Source organism: Bos taurus, chromosome 11 (genome assembly GCF_002263795.3).
Source record: "Bos taurus isolate L1 Dominette 01449 registration number 42190680 breed Hereford chromosome 11, ARS-UCD2.0, whole genome shotgun sequence".
NCBI classification, from domain to species: Eukaryota; Metazoa; Chordata; class Mammalia; order Artiodactyla; family Bovidae; genus Bos; species Bos taurus.
In genome coordinates this window covers 86,808,781-86,818,533 of record NC_037338.1, presented here as the reverse complement: position 1 = coordinate 86,818,533, position 9,753 = coordinate 86,808,781, and the positions used below count along the sequence as shown (strand labels likewise).

Genomic DNA, 9,753 nt, shown 5'->3' with positions numbered 1-9,753 from the left:
TAAAATTTTAAGAAGATAATATGATATTTATTTTTATGACTTGAAGTGAAGTTACAAGATACAAAAAGCATAGGTCATATAGGTAAAGATGTATAAATCAGAAAGCATTAAAATTAAGATTTTTTTTAATTAAAGAGATTTGAAGAGAATTTATGAATCTGTCCATTTCTGGTGGGAATGTAAATTGGTACAAGTCCTTTGGCAAACAATGTGGCATCACAGAGTCGGACACGGCTGCAGTGACTTAGCAGCAGCAGCAGCAGCAAAGCTAAAGATGCCGGTACCTTAGGACATACTGGAGTTGCAGGCCCAGGTATACATCCTAGAGGAAATCTTATCAAGAAGCTCATGACAGCATTGTTCCTAATGGCATACAAATGGAAGCAACCCAAGTGTTCATTCACAGTAGAGGGGGTAAATGAGTTCCTGGTGTATTGACAATGGAATGCCATAGAGCAATGACAACAAATACCCTACATATAAGTGCATCAAGAAGGATGAACAGGAATTTATGGTGGATCCACAAAAAAAAAAAAAAAAAAAAGGAAGTAGGAGAAGAATAAGTTTATATCATCCTACTTATTTAAAGTTCAAACATTGTACAACTATAAGTGGAAACATGAGCTACAAATATGGTATAACTGTGAGGCACAAATATGGTATAACTGTGAGGCACAAATATGGTATAACTGTGAGGAGGAAATGTAAACAGACAGTTCATGCCAGGGGTACCTGAATGATGGGGGTGGGATGAGATGGGGAAGGGTGCATGTGGCCAGCCACATTCTGGTCCTTAAGCTACATTGTGGGTATGTGGGACCTTGTAGCCTTGGTAGTCTTCACACCCTACACATTGGTTACAAATATACTTCTATGTCTGTTTATATCTAATATTTTCTATATCTACTTGATGAAAAAAATGGTTCAAACACTTTGAGTTTACAAGTCTGTAACTTCTTTTCGTATGTGTTAGTCATTCAGTTGTGCCCGACTCTTTGTGACCCCATGGACTGTAGCCCGCCAGGCTCGTCTGTCTATGGAATTCTCCAGGCAAGAATACTGGAGTGGGTTGCCATTTCCTCCTCCAGGGGATCTTCCTGACCCAGGGATTGAACCAGGGTCTCCTGAGTTGCAGGCAGATTCGTTACCACCTGAGCCACCAGAGAAGCCCTCAAACACTTTGAGTTTACAAAGGAGCATCATTGTTGCCTCTTCTTGGGCAGCCCTGCCTGCATCTATATATAGCTGCTCTTTGAGTTTGTAACTGCTCACCAGGGTCTGCCCTGTACCATCCAGCTCCCACACACAATGTTTAGTGTAGTCTGGACTTCTAGGGTGCCAAGGACCGTAAGGAGCCAGGCAGAAAGTGGGCACTTTCCCCAGGGACCTCGGAAGCAGGGAATTGTCTGTGTCTTTCCAGAGTTCCTCTGGACCATTCTAAGAGTAGTCCAGCCGGGCCAATGCTCGGCCCTGCCTGGCCCTGGCAGAGGCCTCATCTAACAAACAAATCACCAGATACCAAGCTTCACGATGAGGAGATAAGAATGGAATCCAGAAAGTCAATGTGCCATCTTTCTGTCTTACCTATGGTTGTCAGGGTTACCAGAGCCTCGTGTTTCTTGCTAACCACTCCTCCTAAAATAGCCACCCTTGGTGCCAGCCAGCCAACTGCATCTTATATTAATATCACCATCATATTTACACTGCTTTGAAGAGAAGACAAGGTGGCCACGTTACGTGGAATAAGGTTTTACAGAGCATGCACAACATTCCTCAGCTGGGTGAAGAATTATAATCCCATTTTCAGTTGACCAAACAGGCTCAGAGAGGTTAAGTGACTTGTCCAATGCCAGATGACTCTCAAGTATCAGAACAGATTGGAAAATCCAGGTTTTCTAACGCCACTGATTAGAACTTGTCCTCCATCCAGATACTGCCTCTCTCAGCTGAGGTCATGTCACCCTACAGGATGGGTGTGTGTAGGATCAAGTCAGCTGGGAAGGTCTGAGTGTGCTGGGCTGAGATTCTAGTTTCATAGTTGGTATAACCACTACCCTCCTTCTTCCTCATCAACAGAACCCCAGTTTTGTTCCCTTGTGGGAGCTCCATGCTTCCTGGGATTTCCTAAGAAGTTAAGGTTGATTGGTTGTGATGATAATTCTGTTTCCCTTACTAGTGATTGTTTAAATGTGGGCTGAGACCCACTCTCAGCCAGTGGTGGTGGGCTAAGTTAGCAGGTTATTTCTGGAAATGATGTTTCTAAGAAAAGACATTACCAAGAGGAAATGTTCCTCCTCTATGCCTAGCATCCCTTTGCGTGGGCTGGGGCCTATTTGATAGACATGAGGAGGTTCTTGCTGGGGATGGCTGAGTGGAAAGCCCTTGGTCCAGCTATGAGAGGCCTCCTCTTCTCGGAGCCAGGCTCTTGCCATCTGATAGCATCGGCTGGGTCCCCTTTGACTGCGCCTATGGCCTCTTGCTCTGCAGCTGAGCTCTTTTCAGATGTGTCCTTCCAGTTCTGCTGGGCTGTGAGCTCTGGTCCTGGACATGTGTCTCTCTCCCTGTCCCCCTCAGTCTAGTCTCTACTTGGAGGAAGAGGTGGGGGGGTGGTCCTGAGGGGCAGGGATGGTTCTCTTGACTCAAGGTCCACCCTTTTCATGGGGGACTCCTTGGTGACTCTCTGCAAAAGGCCCTCAGCTTGGGTCTTACCTACAATCGAAGTACAAGTATTTTCCTACTCAACACTTCCAGAAGGTAAAGAGTTTATTTCAGCAATTCAGTTGGAAATCCTTCACAATATAGACAATAATTCTAGTGTCAATTTGGAGGAAATTACTTAATATGTGGAGAACTATCCCTCTTTAAAAGGCCTGGTGCTTCATTCACTACAGTGCCTGATTGTTCAATATCTGATTTGTGCTAAGCTTTGGGCCCCCAAATAGGACATGGCTCCCACCCTGACAGAGCCCACAGCCCAGGGGAAAGGAGGCACATTCCCAGAGGGCTCTGCCAGGTCAGGGAGCCACAGGTGCTGGGGGCGGGGGGGCCCACACTGAGATATCTGGGCGACTCAGCCAGGGAGGGGCCGCAGAGGGCAGAAAGATGCTGACTGGTTGTCTGAGTTGCAAGGAGATGAGACTCGGGGCAACCAAAAGCAGGGTGGCCTGGAAGACCACCCATTTGGAAGTTTGTAACCCAAGTAGTGAGAAGGATAGATTGAAAGTGAATCCTCAGGTCCCCGAATGCCAAGTGAAAGGTTGAGGACTTGATCTGGCCTGGGCAGATTGAAGAGTTCAGGTGGGAGGGTGAGCTGTGACTGTCGAGGCTGTGGCCGGGCAGGTGGGAGGAGGGGGTGATACGGGAGGGAGCCCAGTCGGCAGGCAGTGGGCCTCCACCTGAGAGCTGCCAGGGAGGGAAGGAGGGGTGGGGCCAATGTCATCTGGGTCAAGTCACTTCCGCTGTCTGGGTTCTTGTTTCCTCTGTGCAAAGTGGAGAGACACAGTGATTCAGACCACCCTGGTCTCTGCATGAGATGGAGAAGAAACCTACATGAGTCGTGGTCACAGACTGGATGCAGGAGCAGGAGGGTGGATGTCTTCCCAGTTCTGTGCATTTATTATCCAAGAGAGTGGAGCCCAGTTTACTGATGATGGGAAGAAAGTAGGTGAGAGTGGCTGGGAGAGACAGGATGACTTCCACCTCTGGGAGGGAGGGGGACGGAGGGGCTGGTGTGGGAGGAGCAGGGACAGCAGACAGTCCGTTAACCAAAGGGCTCCCAGCAATGGCTTTTTGATAGAACAACCTCAGCTGCCAAGTCTGTGAGTGTTTAGAACTCAGAAATACATGAGGCTGCAGCTGCTTGTTTTTATAGCTCTTCTCTAATTTTTCTGCTTGATTCCCAAGCATGTATCAGAGTTAATGAAGCAATTCTATTATTAAACCACTTGGAAACTTAGAAGACAATGTACTTGGGTTTGAATGGGATAATTAGATATCCGGGGGAAAACATTTATAAGAGAATTACATATAAATCTCATGTCTTACCCCCTCGTACCACATCCATGAAAAAACAGGATCATGCAAAGAGCTCAGAAATGAGTTAGTTCACGTGTTGTGGTAAAAGCAAATGCATTTCTATTTCCAGTGGAGTTCAAAATGTAGATTCCAAACTTTGTTTCTGGCTAAACGTCTACTGAGAAGGCTGAACTCACTTTTGAAAAAGGGTGTGTGATGCTGCTGAAAGCCTTGAGGGTTTGCTTTGGCAGAGCCAGTACCCGCTAGGATGGTGGGGTGTCTTTCTATTCTGTGCTGTGAATCATCAAATGTGTTTAAGTTATATTTGTTGATGGAGAAGTGGAGGCTTTTGGATATGGTGGGATGTGGAAGGGACAGGGCTGGGGGATTTTCTCCTAGGAAAGAGCCTGAGGAGGCTTGTTGGTGTGAACTTGGGCTCCCAGTCTTGTTTCCTGCTGGTAGACACTCAGTGATTCACCTTGACCTTGGCATCAACCCACATTGGGGTGGCTCAGCAATTTACAAGGCTCATTCCCAGGCTTAAATTCTATGCTTTTATATCCCCTGTCTTAACAGGTTCAAATAATTTCCTTCCAAGGGCACACATGGCTAACACACTCAGAGTCGAGGTGAGTCTGAATTATGCCCAGCTCCAAATTTGTCTAGACCTGTATACGGGTATGTAAAGGAGAGATGGGACACAGGACTGGGAGGTAAATTGGAAGGGCGGCAGGAGCAATGGATTTGGAGCCAAGAAGATCTGAGTTCAAATCTGGCTTGGTCACTCACTATATAGTTAGAAAAGTTAATGAGCCTCTCTAAGCCTTATTTTCCTTTCCTGTAAAATGAAGCTGGTTACAATACCTTCTTCCTAAGGGTTTTATGAGGCATCAGTGAGACGTGGCATGTAGAAGCATGAACTTGGAGTTTACCAGCAAACCTGGAGTGTCCCCAGGAGGGTACCATCAGATCGCTGGAGGACCCTGAACTCCTGCCATGAGTTCATGGTGACAGACCACTGGCTGAGCCCAGAGACAAGACCCTCACACTTTCAGATACTGCTGTGCTCGGCACAATTCAGCAGAGATGGGACAGAATGCAGTGAACCTCAAGGGAGCTTTGATGGAATTCTTTCTGAGTCCCAGCCCCTCGACCAGTGCTGGCCCCCATTCCCTGGCCTCCATTATTGATGGCAGACAGACTGACTTGGAAGGGGGACTGATGGAGCCTCAGGTCAACAGAGAGGAAAACGCACTTCTCTCACTTTTCCCACCTCCTTCTTCTCTTCCTCACTCCTCCTCTTTATTTTTGTGTTATCTCTCTCTCTCTGGCTGACATGGTGTTCAAATAGCTCTAATTATTTAGTTGTCATTTTGAATGTAATTGTTTGCCCACGAATTGATTCACTTATTTAACACAATTTATTCAGACATACTTCCTTACATTGTACTTTGACATGGGAGACAGGTTTTCAACTCATGTCTTAAGACCAGAGATAGAGTTCAAGGATTGTTACTCAGCGAGTCCGGGGACCCCTCCCACCGCCCCCACCGCAAGGAACTCCAGTTCCGTCTCTCAGAAACTGGGGAGACGCCAATCCCTTTCCTTGTTGTTCTGAACACTCTGTGTATCTGGGAAGGCTTGAGCAACTCTTGGCAGAACTGCCACCTTCCAGAGGGAACAGGCATTGCCCCCTAGAGAGAGGGGTGATGAGGGCCAGGCGTTTATAAGGCAGGCTCTTCAGACTGGGAGGAATTGCTTTAAGAGATTCTGGAAGCTCCTGGCAAGTGCTTATGCCCCATAAATTCTTTATGAGGAAGTTAAACCAGCAGGCCCAGCCCTCCAGCAATTCCCAGTTCTTCTATAAACTCTGTGATGTCCTTGGGAGATAGTAAGGCTATTTTTTCCCCTTAAAATATTGAACAATGGGGAAAGGAATCCTTCCTTCCATGCTTGTTCCATTCAACTTTGAGCTATTTCGTGTTAGAAAAAATCGTACATTAGTCTGTCCAGGCTGCTGTGAAAAAATGCCCTAAAACTGGGTGGCTTAAATAACAGAAATTATTTTCCCTTGCAGTGCTGGAGATTGGAATTCTGTGACTGGGGTGCCAGCATGGTCAGTTTCCGATGGGGACCCTTTTCCTGGCTTGCAGACGACCACCTCCTGCTGCGTCCTCACGTGATGGAGAGAGGGTGCCTCTTCCTAGAAGGGCTGGTCTTACCAGCCTCATGACCTCATTTGACTTTCATCACCTCCTTAAAGGCCCCACGTCCTCTACAGTTACATGGGCTTCAACGTATGAACTTTGTGAGAGGGACAAGATTCAGTCCACAGAAAAGGTCGAGTCCACGTAGGTGGAAGGAGTTGGTACTTGGGAGTCAGACTGACCTGGGTTCACACCCAACTCTGGTGCCTATAGCTGAGGGACTTGGGTGAGTTGTATTTAACTCTTCCAAGCTTGTTTCCTCTTCTGAAAAATGTGGAAAATGGACTCGCAGCCCACAGGGTTTGTGTGAGCATTAGCTAAGGGACTGGCTGCATGCTGGAGATGTTGAGCTCTCTTTAGAGTCTGCCTCTGCTGGAAACCTGTAGTCCTGAGGCAAGAATTCAGTGTCTAGGAGGGGCCCTGGCCTCCCTGGGTTCTGTCCCAGTGAGGATGATGGTTCTTAACTGTCAATATTGTTAATGTGAACGGAAATACCATATGGAGAAACACCCGTTTCAGTTCTCGGCAGGTAGCAGATAGCCAAAAAACGTTCTTGCACCATGGCTTCAGGTGGGCCTGAATTGGGAGGATGTCAGTCAACCAGGGTTTACTGAGTACCTAGTCAGTGCCAGGTATGAGGGACATAGCAGGACAGAAGACAGGCATGACCCCTACTCTTACAGAACTTGGAGTCTTTGAGGAGAAGAGAGACATGAACCAGATTATCACAAAGGCACCTGTCTATGGTCTTGGATCTGGGCCCACCTGGCTGGGGCCTCTGCTGCTGCATAGATGGTGTCCTCCAGAGGGGTGCCCCTCAGGTTCCTCGGGCTTGTTCCTTCCCGGGGAGGTGCCCCCTGGGTGGGAGAGAGCAGAATTCCTGCCATCAGTCCCTGGAGCCTCATCAAATGCCAGCTCAGCTTGCAGCTATGTGATTCCCTCCCGATTGTCTCCTGTTTTGGTGTCCTCTGGGCAGCCGCTCTGTGTCTCCGTGAGTCACAGAGCCACTCCTTAATCCCTGGTCCCGCTCATGGTGAGGAAGAGCCTTTCATCCATAGCAAACATGTTCCTGGGGACAGCGGGGCCTGGGTTGTTGATGCCACCTCCACACAAGGATTCCAAGCTGCTGCCCTCTTGGGGCTGTTGGGGGTTTCAGAGTCTGCGGAAGGTGTGGGATGGGTTAGGTGGCGTGAGGCAACCTGATGGTGTTTAAACATCACCCACGTTTGGCAGAAGTGAGAATAGGGGGACATCAGCTAGTTACCTTGACCACCTGCATACGTGGGCCTTTCTCTTGGCAGAGGGCTCAGTGGAGCAGAAATGTGAACCGTTGCCTGGAGGGTTTATGGAAGTCTCCCTGAATTGTTCTAATGCTCTCTTCTCTTTACTCATAATTGAGGGTCAGCAGCAAAAGGATTTTTTTTATCTGAGAGAAATAGAAAGTCTTGGGACAGATGAGCTCACTGCCTTAGTGAGCCACTTATTCCTTTGCTGTTCAGTTGTGGTTTCTCTCTGTGAACACCTGTATTTAGATGTTGCAGCAGAGGCCAATGGCCCTTTTTGCTTTTGGCAACAGCAGCCTGTGAGTTGTAGGCACACATCTGTCCACCCTAACCTTAACTTTAACCACAGACCACATTTCCTGGCCTCCCTGGAGCCTAACTGTGTCCATGTGATTAACTTTTGGCCAATAGGGTGGGAGAGGAAGTGGTACATGCCATTTCCAAATTATTATGATTTTTCAACCAGATGATTATTTTTATATCAATGGTTTGTCTTATCTAGAAGATCAACTTGTTTTTTAAAGCATGTAAATTTCTTGCCCTGCTCACTCTTTCATCTTTCCTGAGTTAGAATGTTGAGGTGGTTCTGAGGGGCCAGAGTTTCCTGTGCACAGTGGTGACAGCCTTGGGACAGCAAAGCACAAGACAGAAAAAGATTGGGTCCCTAAATGACCTCATCAAGCAGAGATACCTGCCAACCTTGGCCCACTGCCCGCATTCAGAATGTTATGTGAAAGAGAAACATTTCTATTTTAAGTCACTGTATTCGGGGGCCTCTGACACGGCAGCTTAGACTAAACCCTAAGTAATTTAAGTGTTAGAGTTAAGGTATGGTTAGGCATCTAACTCGGAGAAGGCAATGGCACCCCACTCCAGTTCTCTTGCCTGGAAAATCCCATGGATGGAGGAGCCTGGTGGGCTGCAGTCCATGGGGTCGCTAAGAGTCGGACATGACTGAGTGACTTCACTTTCGCTTTTCATGCATTGGAGAAGGAAATGACAACCCGCTCCAGTGTTCTTGCCTGGAGAATCCCAGGGACGGGAGAGCCTGGTGGGCTGCCATCTATGGGGTCACACAGAGTTGGACACGACTGAAGCGACTTAGCAGCAGCAGCAGCAGGCATCTAATTATCTGTAATATGGTTCTGTGCTGGATTCTGTTTAGAATTATATTATTTATTGTTTCCCATAACATATGTAGGGTTTCTCTGGTGGCTCAGACAGTAAAGAATCTGCCTGCAATGCAAGAGACCCAGATTTGATCCCTGGGTTGGGAAGATCCCTTGGAGAAGGGATTGGCTACCCGCTACAGTATTCTTGCCTGGAGAATTTGATGGACAGAGGAGCCTGGCAGGCTACAGTCCATGGGGTTGCAAAGATTTGGACATGACTGAGCGATTAGCCCTAACATATATAGGTCGTTAAGACTAATGGACAAATTCTACCCATCTTGCTTTTAATTTTGAATTGCTTTTGATGTTAAAACCAAGTATGTGCCAGGTAGACTTTTGGAAGATATAATTCCTTGACAAGCTGTGTACTTACTTATATCAAGCAGTGAAAGTTATATAATCTAGTGAATTTCCTGTATGCTTTGATTTCCAGGAAAGTTAGAGCTGGGTAAATTTAATGCTTACTATAATAAACCTGTGTTACCATAGGGTTCTTTTTATTGTATTTCTTCCCCTGTGTATATTTAATCTTTGTTTGTTTGTTAAGGGACTTTGTGTACCCATGCTCACACCTCTTGCTGCCTTGCCTGAACTATTCCCCTGCCATCCAGGTACTTTCCTCTGTGCACTAAGGAGCGCCTTCCTTCCCTAGGACTCATTTTAAGTGTTTTCTCTCTGTGCCGTTGGCCTTCTGTACAGAGCACCCTGGGACCTCCATAGAGCATCTATCATACTGCCTTTGCTTTAGCTGGTTGACAGTGCTACTCGAGTGCCAGCCTGTTGTGACCTCACTGCTAACTGTCCTCTTTATGGATAGGGGTAAATTTGTCCTAGATCGAGTCTCTGTAAGTTTGATTTCCTTCCTCTGTAAGTTGCAAAGCTCATGGAGACTAGCTGAGGTCAAGAGCTTAAGGCAGTCAATTCTGGTAGATTCTTGAGGTGGCCATGTCACAACAGCTGTAATAGTAGGGCTTTGATGTCATCCCTGATAACAACATGAGAGAGGCCAGTGGTCTCTTAACCGTGGATGCTGTTCAGTTCAGTTCAGTCGCTCAGTTGTGTCTGACTCTGCAACCA

At 47.1% G+C, this 9,753-nt stretch overlaps 1 long non-coding RNA gene across 1 annotated transcript; it reads left to right on the top strand.

Moving 5' to 3' along the window:
* Nucleotides 1-2,858: 2,858 nt before the first annotated feature.
* LOC101904939 (uncharacterized) lies at nucleotides 2,859-9,162 on the top strand. The gene is made up of 3 exons (XR_236479.5): nucleotides 2,859-3,664; nucleotides 4,591-4,643; nucleotides 6,092-9,162. It is a non-coding gene; the product is annotated as an uncharacterized lncRNA (long non-coding RNA).
* Nucleotides 9,163-9,753: the final 591 nt, after the last annotated feature.